This window comes from Tasmannia lanceolata, unplaced genomic scaffold, assembly GCF_043159265.1.
Source record: "Tasmannia lanceolata isolate RefF3 unplaced genomic scaffold, GAP_Taslan_0.1 ptg000004l, whole genome shotgun sequence".
NCBI classification, from domain to species: domain Eukaryota; kingdom Viridiplantae; phylum Streptophyta; class Magnoliopsida; order Canellales; family Winteraceae; genus Tasmannia; species Tasmannia lanceolata.
Window position 1 is genome coordinate 3531463 of NW_027518681.1, and position 15341 is coordinate 3546803.

Genomic DNA, 15341 nt, shown 5'->3' on the forward strand with positions numbered 1-15341 from the left:
TCCTAACAACCGATCCAGTGTATTATTAGAATGAGGTGAAGGACCGAAAGATTCTAACTAAACATGCATCTCTATAACTTTTTTTTGGTTTTCTTTTCCCCTTTTTGCGTGGCATGTTTGCTAATAGGAGTTTATTGGCCATATAGAATGCATTGAATTTTTTCTCATTTGAAGATTGATGGGATAAAATTTTTATTTCTACGTGGTGTCAATGGGCTCTTTTTCTTTGTTCTTGGATTGACAAATAAAGAACCCTAAAGTTACAAAAATGTATCTAGAATATCAAAGGCACATCAGATATTTACAGCAAAACCAGACTGTAGGTAGAAGGGATCTCCCTTGTTTGATATTCTTCGGTTGTCACCACGATTTCATGTCTCCACTCTGCATTTTGATGAAGCAATTAAGTGAAGATTTTGAGGATCATTAAGAAATAATAATGTAGATATTAAACTCACTTGGAGGGAATTTTCATGATTTGAAGGAGATATACACATGATGTGGAAGATCATAATCTCATGAGAGCCAACAGATATAGATGTGGGCAGGTCTGTACCACACCAAGCTTGAGAGATCACATGGTGTTTTAGGGGTGCAACTTGAGTCGGGCTCAACCCGAACCCAACATCTTCAACCTGATTTTGGCTCGGGTTGGGTTTGGTCCGACCCAAACCCAGCATCCATCTTCTAATTTTATTTGTGATGTCCAAAGACAATTTTTTTAGGATGATGATATTTTGCCTCAAATCGTGTTAAAAGGGGGGCGAATGCGTACTGGAGGGGGTGAAAATATCATCGCCCTTTTTTTATTATATTTTCTATTTTTGCCCTACAGTAACCAGAACCCAATTCAACCCGATTTGGAAATAATTGGTTAGATGCATGGGTGGGGAGAGGGTTGAGAGAATTATTAGTGGGTTGGGTTAGGGTTGTCCATCTTCGACCCGAGGTCTGGGTTGAGTCAGGTTAGCGTCAAGGAAATGCTATCAACGGGTTTGACTTCAACAGTTCAACCCAACCCAAGTGGCACCCTCATGGTGTTGGGTCATAGCAAAGCATGTCCGATATGTAAGAACCATGTGGCCACTGATAGTTAGGGCCTCCACCAGTCTCCTCTCTTCAGACATGTGGGGACCCCAGGCCTTCCATAAGTGAGACATGCTGTACTAAAGCCACCTATTTCTTCTGGAATCATCTCTAAGCTGTCTAGATTCTCCAGACCGTCTGGGTGCCCAGAGAACCACATGTGCGCAGAGGAGGGGATAGAATGGGACCCAAGAAAATATGCTGGGCCATGAGGTAGAAGCAAAGTCCAATGTACATTGGGACCAGGTTGAAGGAATATAATGCATGTTGATGTATGAGAACATTGTGGGGGAGGAGAGGGACCTTAGCATGTGAAGTGGGGAATAAAAAGATGAGGCAAGGAGGGTTGTTTGTGGTCACAATACACCCACCAGGGCAAGGGGAGGAAAGTTCATGTTTCATCATTGGGGCATGAACTATCCAACTAGAGAAGGAAATAAACAAAGGAAAGTATGGAAGTTGCAGTGAGAAGAAATTATTATATAAAAACAAGAGGACTTGTAAAGGTGTTTGCAGTCCATTCACATGTGAGGCACAGTGTCTACCCATATCCAAAAGATATTTCAGAAATATTATTATTTAGAGAAATGATATAAATTAACATTCCTTTGTTTTAATAATGGCACCCTTCTCCTTGTTCACTCTTTTGCGTAGTGGTTGGAGATTATAACAATTCCCCATAAACTATCAATATATATCCAATAGGAAAAGTGCCTGGTCCACATGCCGGGCACCTAGGGAGGGGCAGTCCGGGGTACACCACCCTCTCTAGGGTCCTCAAATCATTTTCCATAACAAAGTGAAGAGAAATGATATATTCACCCCTTTTTTTTTATGTGGGACAGTCCCATCTAGTGTATTTATGACTATTTAGGGGGCTTTCCCAACAAAAAAAAGGCGAATATATCACTTCCCTAAAGTGAAATGTGCTATTATCAATGAGAGCGCAAATATCATTCCTATGTTATTAAAGAAGATTGCTATGTTACTAAAGAAGGAAAAAAAGCAGGGCAAGACTACAAGTGTTTTTTTTTTTTTTTTTAAAATAAAAACTAGCAACACACCACCTTTTGAGGGTAAAAAGAATAAAATATCATTTCTTCTTCTTCTTCTTCTTCTTCTTAATTAATTATATTATTTTTTTTCAAACTTAGAAAAAATTCAAAATTTGGAAAGAAGAGATGTAAATAGGAAAAAAAATAGAAATCTCCTAAAATTGGAGAAAATAAGGAAGTGAGTAAGAAGAATAAAAGAAGAAAAATGCAAAAAAATAACAAACTAGTAAAAATTAGAAAAGAAAAAGAACAAGAAAGAGAAGAAGATATGACAAAAAAAAAATTTTATGGAATCTTATACGTACAACGAAGCTAGCGTTGCTCCATTGTGACCTGGTGGTCACGGGTTCGAGTCACGGAAACAACCTCTCTGCAAAGCAAGGGGTATGACTGGGTGCATCTAGCCCTCCCTAGACCCCGCGATGGCGGGAGCCTCGTGCACTAGGGCGCAAATTTTTTAAGGGTATATATATACTACGAAGATAGTGTCTGTGTCATTAATTCTGGGGTACGGTGGTGGATGAATTGTTTAAGGGTACTATGGTTCCATCAATGGAACGACAACTTAAAAGTATGGAATGATAATTCAAAATTGGCGGATGACTTAGAGTCATGTGTTCACTTTGTAATATGATTTGTCTGTTTCAAAGTAGTTGAGTCATTTAAGGGCAATGTCTAGAATTCCAATAAGTTAGTGCATGTCTAGTTATCGAGCGAAAACAAAACTTTGTTGGAGGACAGATGAAAATTTTCGTGTGAAATGATAGTATGAAATTTGTTTCACTCTAGGGTAGTGTCTGTATATTTATAGGGCAATGGGTGTTGCTCGAGCGTAGTGTCCGTAAAGTTCCAGAGTATTGTGCGGATAGATATATTGGATGTAGCCCTTCACCAGACTTAAGTTATTCTTCTATGACAATGTCTATTTCTTACGAGGGTTGTGCATATGTCATTTAGGATTGTATTTGTAGAGATTTTATATGGCGGCCGACCTTTACATGTAAAGGTCAGAGAGAGAAAACCCCCCACCCTTGATTTTTTTATCCAACACTGTTCGATAAAAAAATCAAGAGTGGGGAGTTTTCTCCCTATCCGCCCTTGTTTCCACAAGGTAAGCCGACATATAATTTCCCTGTATTTGTATATATAGTTTAAGGTTAATAAGCTAGTCTATGCTGGACAATAATGTTTTGACCCTATTTTTTTGTTCACACTGCCGTATTGGGACAAATTTTCTACTGATTTGGGAATAGCCCTTCACACTGTCTATTTCAATATTTCTTACAAGGGTTGTGTATATGTCATTTAGGATTGTATTTTTAAATATAGTTTTAAGGGTAATAAGCTAGTCTATGCTGGACAAATGCTTTGACCCTATTTTTTGTTCACACTGCCGTATTGGGACAGATTTCCTATAGATTTAGTATTTTTTTCCTTTTTTCTATTTTACTTATCCTCCTATGATTGTAAGGTTTACAACTTTTTTGCTATTTTTTCTTCATTTTCTTCCATTTTTAGTTAATCTTCTACTAGCGAGTTGTTAAGCAACATTGTCAAAACTACCAAGTTGCCAAGATTTTAAAGAAACTATCAAACTAACCGAGTTTTGAGGATAAAAAGACTAGTACCTTCTTAAAAGAAACCTACCCAAATCCTTTGTTTCTCTCCTCCTCTCATGTGCTCCCACTCTCTTTTTGTTCCACGCCTCTACTTTACCACTCTCTTAATCTCTTTCTCTCATTTCTCCCTCTTAGGTCCTTTCGTTCCTTCTTCGATTTCTCTCTTTTATATTATTGCATTCTAACACACACACGTACCCTTGGTCACAAAGAACTTGCTCCTGGCTTTTGGGTCACCATATTTTTGTTCGAACTTTGTTCGAACAGGTCAAAGGTATGCTCTTTCTATAATTTTTACTATAATTTTTTTGCTGCCCTAAGAGGTACCCACTACGCTAGAATGACACACCCACCATACTAGAAGGATATACCCACAACCCTTCTAAGAGCACAACCGCTACCCTATCCTTTCTTGTATAACGTATTTCATAAAGGAAAAAGAGTAAGCCTTTTGCCAATTGAAAAAAGGTAACCCCCCACAACTAATGCCGATTCTAGAGAGAGAGAGAGAGAGAGAGGGGGGGGGGGGGGGGTTCGTAGTCATGTCTTAGTCTTTTTTACTAGCAAAACTTGAATTCCTAATTTTAAGGGGTTTCTGCAAAAGAAGTGAGAGAGAGAGAGTGTGTGTGTGTGAGTGGTTAGGCATGTCTTAGTCTTTTTTACTAGCAAGAGAGAGAGAGAGGATTATGTTGGAAATAAACTTGGGTAAATAGATTAGTTCAACAATCTATTCAATATGTATTCCGGAAAAAATGAAATTGAAATTACCTTTGATGATCTTGAATGTAAACCTCAAACCCGTTAGCAAGAACCAAACTAATAATAATAATAAAAATGAAATGAAATTTCAAATAGAGATGAGTGGTAGAGGCACGTTACGGATTAACGCTACCCTTAAGATAGATTATCGCCCCCTCCACGAATGGTATGCAATCGGGTTCTCTTGCGACCTATCTCCAGGATACAACACCACTATACTTGTCTTTGACGGTGTGCACGCACCGGCTCGGACCTTGCGAATAACGGTTGATGCCAATCAAATTGCCCACTTAAAAGAGAAACTTGCAAAGCTTTGAAAAGATTGAAACTTTCGAAACAGTACTCAAGAATAGAAAAGAATGAACAAAACTTCAAGAAGAGGAAAACGTGTGTGCGTCAGAGGAAAAGAGAGAGCTGCTCTTGTATACACTGTTGTTGTGTATATATTAACACTCTTCAACGGCTCTTTATCTCTCTTAATGCACACAACGTTTGCAAAATAAAGACAAAAAATAAAAACGTATAAATATTCAAAGGCATTTAAAGATTGCATAGTAACGATGAAATTTCAACCGTTTGAAATTTGATTCACATAAGACAAAAGAAAAAATCTTTAAAGCCAAAGCATTAAAAGCTTTAAATGATTAAAAAATTCAACAATCCCCCACATGAATCAAAATTCAAATTAAATATATTAAATCAAATATGGGCAAATTTGAAATATCATGCAATAGGTGAAAGTGTCTTGTAAAGGTGTCTTATGGACTTGAACCTCCACTTAGTGTTCATATATTCCAGTCTATAAAGATTCCAAGTGAACTATGTCTTGAACTAAGAATCTTCAGTAATAGACCTTCATATATTACACACACGATATCGGCAATGTAACCGTGTTCTATCGGGGTAGCACATTTCGGCCATACGCCGGTCCTGTTTCATGAGCGCTCTAGAGAACAAGCCTTAATTCTCATAGGAAGCGGCCCCATTTCCACACTCATATAGGTGAGTCCATCAAGGGTACCTGTAACCATGAACCCCGCTTATAAACAGCTATAGACCCATTCAGAGCAAAGCTCTTCCTCCATATCGTTACAGTTAGTACTATTTACATCTTAGGGATAGGCCAAGAGAACTCTTTCATTCTCTTGATAATTTAAGTACAGTGCTTTCACCGATCACTCGAATAACTTATTTTTCCCATTGAACCTAGTTCGTGGGATCTCCAGTCGTATAGGTTGGGTTGCCGTTATTGGTGATTCTATTTGATAGGCTTTAGCCCCATCCCTCTTGATGTTTCAGTCACTAACTTTTTAGCTAGTCCTTTGGTCAGTGGATCTGCCAAGTTTCTCTCTGACCTTATAAAGTAAATTGCAATCACTCCATCAAAAAGCAATTGCCTCACATTATTATGCCTCAGACGTATGTGTCTGGATTTACCATTATATGTTCTACTCTTAGCCCTTGCTATTGTAGCTTGGCTATCACAATGAATAGATATAGCTGGAATTGGCTTGCACCATAGAGGAATATCTGCTAACAGATTCCTAATCCATTCCGCTTCTTCACCTGCTTTATCTAAAGCAATAAATTCAGATTCCATGGTGGAACGTGCTCTACAGGTCTGCTTGGTAGATTTCCAAGCAACAGCACCACCACCCAAAGTGAAAACATATCCACTTGTGGATTTAGTTTCTTCTGAATCTGAAATCCAATTTGCATCGCTATATCCTTCTAATACAGCGGGATAACGACCATAGTGGAGTCCAAACTCCATTGTGCCTTTCAAATATCTTAAAATCCTAATAAGTGCATCCCAATGTTCTTGACTAGGGTTGCTAGTGTATCTACTTAGCCTACCAATTGCGTAAGATATATCTGGTCTAGTGCAATTCATTAGATACATTAAACTGCCTATAATTCTGGAGTGTTCTAATTGGGATATACTTTTTCCAGTATTTTTCTTAAGTTTTGAACTAGGATCATATGGTACACTCAAGGGAGTACAATCAAATTTGTTAAATTTTCTAAGGATCTTTTCAACATAATGAGATTGTGTTAAAACAATCCCTTTTGAATTTCTAATTATCTTAATCCCTAAGATTACATCTGCCAATCCAAGATCTTTCATGTCAAAGTTCTCTGACAAAAGATTCTTGGTGTCATTTATAACATCTAGACTCGTACCAATGATTAACATATCATCGACATACAGGCAGATCAAAACTCCAGAATTACCTTCAAATCTACTGTATACACATTTATCAGAATCATTTATGGTAAAACCATTTGATAACACTACTTTATCAAATTTCTCATGCCATTGTTTTGGTGCTTGTTTTAAACCATAAAGAGATTTTATAAGTTTACACACTTTACGTTCTTGACCTGGGACTGCAAATCCCTCAGGTTGTTCCATGTAAATTTCTTCTTCTAATTCTCCATTTAGGAAAGTGGTTTTAACATCCATTTGATGGATTTCTAAGTTATAGATAGCTGCTATAGCTATCAACATTCTTATTGTTGCAATCCTAGTTACAGGAGAATAGGTGTCAAAAAAATCTATCCATTCTTTTTTTTTAAAACATTTGGCTACTAATCTAGCCTTAAATTTTTCTATAGATCCATCGGTTCTAAGTTTCTTTTTAAAAATCTATTTACAACCTATTGGTTTGCACCCATGAGGTAAATCTGTTAACTCCCATGTGTTATTTGACATAATGGATTCTATTTCACTATTTATAGCTTCTTTCCAAAAGTTTGCATCCAAAGAAGACATAGCTTCCTTAAAAGTAGATGGATCATCCTCCACCAAAAAGGTATAAAAGTCAGAGCCAAAGTTAGTAGCTTTCTTTGCTCTTTGACTTCTTCTAGGTTCTACCTCTAGGTTACCTTCTTCTCTACCTCATTTTCTTCCTTTAGGTTCTTGGTTTTTTATTTGAGGAATACCACGACTACTAGATGCAACTTCTGTTTGAGGTATTAGAGATTGACTCACACTAGTTTGTTTAAGAGGAAACATCTCCTCAAGAAATTCTGCATCTCTGGACTCTAATATAGAGTTTACATCTATGGAATTATGATCAGATTTCACCACTAGAAATCTATAAGCTGCACTGTTTTGTGCATACCCTATGAATACACAATCCATTGTTTTAGATCCTAACTTAGTTTTCTTAGGGGGAGGTAAGCTTACTTTAGCTAAACACCCCACACTTTAAGGTATTTAAGACTTGGTTTTCTACCTTTCCATAACTCGAATGGAGTTCCATTTTTATTTTTAGAGGGTATTTTGTTTAGTATATGACAAGCCGATAATAAGGCTTCCCTCCACATGTTAAGTGGTAGCCCTGAACTAGTTAGCATGGCATTTACCATGTCAATTAGAGTCCTATTTTTTCTTTCTGCAACTCCATTTTGTTGTGGAGAATAAGGTGCCGTCACCTCATGAATAATTCCATATTTTCTACAGTATTCAGAAAATTCATTTGAGGTATATTCACCACCTCGATCTGATCTAAGTATTTTAATTCCTTTTTCTAACTGATTTTCCACTTCAGTTTTATAGGTTATAAATTTTTCTAAAGCTTCATCTTTAGATTTAAGAAGATATACCATTGCAAATTTTGATTTATCATCTATGAAGGTAATAAAATATTTATTTCCTCCTCTAGTAATAGTGTTCTTTAGGTCGCAAACATCACTATGTACTAGTCCTAGAATTTTTGAATTTCTCTCTATTGATTTAAATGGTTTTTTGCTAAATTTTGATTGAACACATATTTGACACTTTGATTTTTGTTCAATAGAAACATTTGGAATCATACTTAAGTTCACCATTCTTTTTATAGATTGTGAATTTACATGTCCTAATCTACCATGCCACATATCATACGATTCAATAATATAAGCAGAAAAATCAGAAATTTTATTGATTTCATTGATGGATACATTGAGCTTGAATAAACCTCCACAAGCATAACCCTTTCCAACAAACATCCCACCCTTGGTGAGAATAAACTTATCAGATTCGAAGACGTGCTTGTAACCGTGCTTGTTCAACAAGTAGCCAGAAATTAAGTTCTTCCTGACTTCTGGAACATAGAGAACTTGGTGCAGTGTGAGAACCTTGCCGGAAGTGAGTTTGAGATCAACCTTCCCTTTCCCCATGACCTTAGCCGTTGAGGAGTTACCCATGAAAAGCATTTCGCTTTCATCTACTTGATGATAGGTGACGAACGCACTTCTGTCACAACAGACATGTATAGTGGCTCCAGGGTCTACCCACCAATCACTCACATTGAACACCATGTTCACTTCAAAGTCTACGGTTATAAGCTTCTTCACTTCGGTTCCATGAATAACAGTTCCGGATTCCACCATATTGGCTTGAGGAGCGGGTTTCGCTTAAGAGTTTCAGACATTTTGGAAAGTGTCTTTCCCCTTTCTATGTCGACATTGTCTAGCATAGTGTCCAAGTTTTTCGCAATTGAAACAACCCTCTTTCTTCTTATTTTTGTCTATCTTTTTGTTACTTTTGAAGTGGTTTCGGTTCTCCATCTTCTTCTTGTTTTGATGAGACCCAAAGTTTTTATTTGTTTTCTTCTCACTAGTCTCAACAAGATTGGCCTTAGAAAGGAGTTCTGATTCTTTGTCATTTTGATCACGATTCCTATGTTCTTTTTCTATTCGGAGTGTTACTAGGAGATCTTCTAAAGATAATTCATCCTTTCTATGTTTAAGACTTTTTTCGAATTCCTTCCATGAAGGTGGAAGTTTATCAATAATGGCCGCCGAATGGAAACGGTCATCCATTTTGATTCCTTCCGCTAGGATCTCATTCAATATGAGTTGGAATTCATGAACTTGTCCTAAGACGGGTTTTCCATCTACCATCTCAAATCTGAAATAGTTTCCAATTACATATTTTTTCACTCCGGCATCTTCGGTTTTATACTTTTTATCTAAAGCTTCCCACATTTCTTTGGCGGTCTTCATTCCAAAATACACGTCATACAAGAAATTCGTCATGGCACTAAGTATATAACCACGACACAAAAAGTCATCATTTTCCCATTTTTAAGTAACCTCGGATTGAGCGGGCTCATGCTCTTCGGGACTAGGCTTGAGTGTGGTCAAGACATAGGTAATTTTAAGAGTTGAAAGCCAAAAGAATAAGCATTGTTGCCAACGCTTGAAGTTCAATCCATCAAACTTCTCTGGACAAGTGTAATCTTCACCGGCCATGTTGAACTAATCCAATATTCTATCTTAAGATTGTTGGAAATAAACTTGGGTAAATAGATTAGATCAACAATCTATTCAATATGTATTCCGGAAAAAATGAAATTGAAATTACCTTTGATGATCTTGAATGTAAACCTCAAACCCATTAGCAAGAACCAAACTAAAAATAATAATAAAAATGAAATGAAATTTCAAATAGAGATGAGTGGTAGAGGCACGTTACGGATTAACGCTACCCTCAAGATAGATTATCGCCCCCTCCACGAATGGTATGCAATCGGGTTCTGTTACGACCTATCTCCAGGATACAACACTACTATACTTGTGTTTGACGGTGTGCACGCACCGGCTTGGACCTTGCAAACAACGGTTGATGCCAATCAAATTGCGCACTTAAAATAGAAACTTGCAAAGCTTTGAAAAGATTGAAACTTTCGAAACAGTACTCAAGAATAGAAAAGAATGAACAAAACTTCAAGAAGAGGAAAACGTGTGTATGTCAGGGGAAAAGAGAGAGCTGCTCTTGTATACACTGTTGTTGTGTATATATTAACACTCTTCAACGGCTCTTTATCTCTCTTAATGCACACAACGTTTGCAAAATAAAGACAAAAAATAAAAACGTATAAAATATTCAAAGGCATTTAAAGATTGCATAGTAACGATGAAATTTCAACCGTTTGAAATTTGATTCACATAAGACAAAAGAAAAAATCTTTAAAGCCAAAGCATTAAAAGCTTTAAATGATTAAAATATTTAACAGGTTAGGCATGTCTTAGCCTTTTTTACTAGTAAAACTTGAATTCCTAATTTTGAGGGGGTTCTGCAAAAGAAGTCAGAGAGAGAGAGAGAGAGGGGGGTGTGTTAGGCATGTCTTAGTCTTTTTACTAGCAAGAGAGAGAGAGAGAGAGAGAGAGAGAGAGGGTTAGGCATGTCTTAGTCTTTTATACTAACTAGCAAAACTTGAATTCCTAATTTTAAGGGGTTTTTGCAAAAGAAATCTGCTACTTTGCCTTATTTGCAAAAAGAGTAATGCTGGGGAAATGAGAGTAGGACCTAAAATGGGACCTAACAAATTGTTTCACGCCACAACATCACTAGGGATGTGACCAATCCCTTAAGTTCAGGGAAATCATTAAAAAGTGAATTTTTCTTTAACTCATGGCATATTCTCATTGCAGGTCCCGTTTTAGGTCCTACTCTAGGTCTCCATATCTTGCAAAAATAGTCTTCTACTTTGTCAATTTACAAATAGTCACCAGGTTTAAGTGACTTTTGCAAATCCATTCTCGCCATATAGTTTTGACCAATTTATCCATTATAGATTTTTTTTACTCATAAAATGACCAAAATCTATGTTATATACTTAACATCTTTCTTTCCTTTGTCATTCATTTTCTTTCCATAGAAATTTTTTACAAGCTACTTTTTCCATCGAAAATTTTACTAGAAATTTTCTATACCAGATATTTTTTACACCTCATGCATAGCATGTGTGGGGCTCATCATTTCACCACACATATTATAAGGTACGGCCTAGGGCTGCAACAGGGTCGGGTTGGGTCGGGTTTTTCAAAACCCTAGCCCAACCCTGGATCCCATTATCTCGGCCCTGACAGCCGAAAAACTTCAACCCATGGCCCACCCTACAGGGCTCAGTGCTGGCCCTGGCCCTCCCTGATTGGGCAGGGCCGGGCCGGGCCGAACTGACCCTAATTGACCCTAATGCAAATACTTGTTAAGAATGCCAAAAATAAAGCAACCACTTATCATATAGAACAAAATGATCAATAAACAGAGAAAGGGAACAAAATAAGACAATATGAATTCAACAACATGACGGGCAACAGAGACAATTAATAATATTAATCTAAAGAAACACCAATCCAAGATAATAGAAAACATTAGCAAAAGAAACATGCATAGATGGTTCAATTCTATAATAGAAAACTTAGGGTCGGGTCGGGTCAGGGTACCCCAGGCATTAACCCAGAACCCGACCCGACCTAAGTCACGGTCTAAAAAAATGAACCCTGGCCCGCCCTTAGGGTTGGAAAATCCAGCCCTGACCCTGTTCGGGCTCAGGGCGGGTCAGGGCTGACAGGGCCAAACTTGCACCCCTAGTACGGCCCATAATTTACTCCCATGGCATGGGAGGGGATTTTACACTTCAGGTTTTGAAATGGTAGGGCTCACCATCTCTACCCAAATCCATGCATATGGTGGGCCCATCATCTCCACTCCATTCCATGTATAGGGTGAGCCCCACCAACTCCACTCAAACCCATGCATTAGTTGGGTCCTAAAATTTTACCTGATGTTTCCATGGGGGTGGGTACGGAAATCTATTAGAGTGCGGGAAGAGATAAAAAGGGGATACTTTTATCATTTCTGAAACTAAATTAAGGTTCATACTTGATGTTATTTTTGTCTATTCATATACAAGGATATTTTGGTCATTCTATGAGTAAAAGAATCTACCATGGGTAATTTGGTCACATATTTATGGCAAGACTGAATGGGTAAAATTCACTCAAACATGATGACAATTTATAAAGGGCAGTGATAAATCGACCCCCATACAGGGCAATGTTTAGAGAGAGAAAGAGAGAGTAGAGAGAGAGAGAGAGACACGGGGATGGATTTAAGATATTAGGGGGTAGATTTATCACTGCCCTTTATAAATTGTCAAACTAGAAGACTACTTTTGCAAATGAGGCAAAGTATGAGACTTCGTTTGCAACCCCTTCCTCTTAAAAGGATACTGATATTGGCACTATCATGTTTTGATAATTGCACAATCTCAGCTTGTCTTTTCTTCTTTAATTTGCTTCTGTTAGTTTCTGGGAACTCTAGTAACTTCTAAGAGTTGTTTAAATAAGAGATTTTTGCCGATTAGTCCCTCCATAGAAAGATAAATGCTAAAACGTCACTGAGAATTAGGTATTATTCAAAGAGTCCTACTTTTGGAAAATCGTTGCCAAAAAGTCCCTAAAACAAACCAACTTCAATATGGTATGTTAACCATCTCTCCGAGAGACAATCTCTATTTTATTCCCCCAAATAGAACATGGCCATATGAGCGGATCTGTAGAAACATCCTAGGTATGAGTCTATATTTCGATGTATCTATCTGTCTATCGAGATATTTGATATATGCATGATGCAGCATGCCCATTTGTTAAGTTAATAAAAAAATTCCCCTCGACTCCATGTCCAAATAAAAATAAAATAAAGTGGGAATAAGTTCAAAAGGATCAATGGATTCATGGTTAAATCCCTCCATGATGCATTTTATGCCAATTTGGACTTAAAGATGGATCAAATGGTATAGTTCATTTGATTCTAATTGAAGTGTAGGGTTTCTTCAAACAACAAGGAGTTGAGGCAACTATTCAATCAAATGATATTGAGCATGTTTCCCATCTTTTCTCGAGAAACAAGTGAGGTATTTCTTTACAAAATTGTGCTCAATTTCATATGTGGCCATTCCGCCATGATCTCTTCATTAGTTGGGGGAAGAATCAGCACGAATCGGATGTTTTGAGGAAGGTATCGAGAGAGAATTTGATTTGGCTAGACAATGTATGGTATAAGGTTCCTCCTCCGAGTGAAATTCAATAGGGTCGATAGAGACCATGTCTTCATCCATAGGATCCCAAGTGCCCGGATCAATCGAAAGTTCGATTATTCTATCTGAACTACTCATTTTCAAATGATATCCACATTGTTCAAAAATATTTATTTTTGACCTAAAAAATTTCTTACCCTCTGTCAGAGAAAAAATAACGAATTGATCTTGTAGGATTCCCAAGAAATTCGTCGATTTCTTCCTGAAGCAAATGATTATTCATCTGCTTCTCACGTTCCGTGAATAGCAGGGACATTTAGGAACATCCAGAAAGGCATTTCGGGACGATCTGATTCTATCTCTGTTCAGAAAAATGACAATACTACCCTAACTTCTCAGCTTTCTGACTTTCTCCCAATATTTTCGGCAAACTCTCCCAAACGCTTTACCTTCTCCACTTTAATTAAAAATATAGTTTCTTTTTTTACCAAAGATTTAAGATCCTAGTTAAAGATGAGAAATTATACGGTGGCAGTCTAAAAATACAATGGCTCCCACATTGTTTCGGTGATCTAAACCATTCATTTGTTGGGCTCCAACCTAGATAGGGCATGCCAATAAAATCTTCTCCATAAGACGATCCTAACCCACTGATCCTGGGAGGTTTCTATATAGTGCCATCCATTTTATACCTCTACAAATTGGAGGGTTAGTATCATCCTATGGTATTCTCCGTAGGATGATCCTAACCCATTGATCTGCGGAGGTTCGATATTGTGCCGTCCATTTTATACCTCTACAAATTGGAGGGTTAGGATCATCATATGGAGAATTATTTTATGGGCATGCCCTATCTACGTTGGGGCCAACAAATGAATGGCTTAGATCACCCAATGTGTGGGCCCCAATGAGGACCAAAGAGGGTTCTATGGCACGCCCCAGTTAAAATATCATGGATTTTGTTTCTTCGGTTAAAATTGTAGAGAAATTATATGGTGGACGACCGTGCATGCACATGCAACCCCAAAAAACAGTGAGGTCCACATTTTTATGTGATCCAAACCATTCATTTCTTGGGCCCTAATGTAGATAGGGTGTGCCTAAAAAATCTTCTCCATAGGATGTTCCTAACCTTTCGATTTGTGGAGTTTTAAAATTGACGGAACAATATAAAAACCTCCACAGATAAATGGTTAGAATCATCCTATGGAGAAGATATTCTGCGCACACCCTATCTACATCTTGGCCCAACGAATGAACGGCTTAGATCGCCCAAATAATGTGGGCCCCACTATTTTTGGTGTGCATATATGCAGAGCTCGTCCACCATATAAATTCTCTAAACTGCAATAGTTGAAAATGATATCCTTATGCAAGACTTCAACTAATCAGAAAAGTGTGTAACAAAGGTATGTTAATGGGTAATTTTGTGATTTAGAAAAAGTTTAACAGAGAAAGCTAGGAAATTGTCTCTTTTTAATTTTCTAAAAGCAGGACTCTTTGAATAATACACAATTCTTAAAGACTTTTTAGTGTTTATTTTGTTACTAGAGAGGGACTAATTGGAGAAAATTCCTTTAAATAATAAATAGTCCTGCTACAATAACTGTTCTCCAAACCAAGAGTAAAAACTAAAAACTGTCCAAATTCCTTCATGCCATGGGAGGGGTAGTTTTGCCATTTTAAGAAATAAGGAATGAAAATAAAGAGTAAGATTGCTAATGTGTAAAGATGCTATTTGTTCGGTTCTACATTCGGTGCCCAACTTGGTTACCATATCACTGTTCAATAATAAAAGACAATATGATTTAGTGCAATTATCAAAAGATGGCAGTGCCGACATCAGTAGCCTCTTTAAGAAGCTTTGCCATTTTAAGAAATAAGGACAAAAAAAAAATAGATAGTAAGATTGCTAATGTGTGAAGAAGGCATTTGTTTGGTTCTACGTTCGATTCAAAACTTAGTTACCAATTTACCATATCACTGTTCAATAATAAAAGACAATA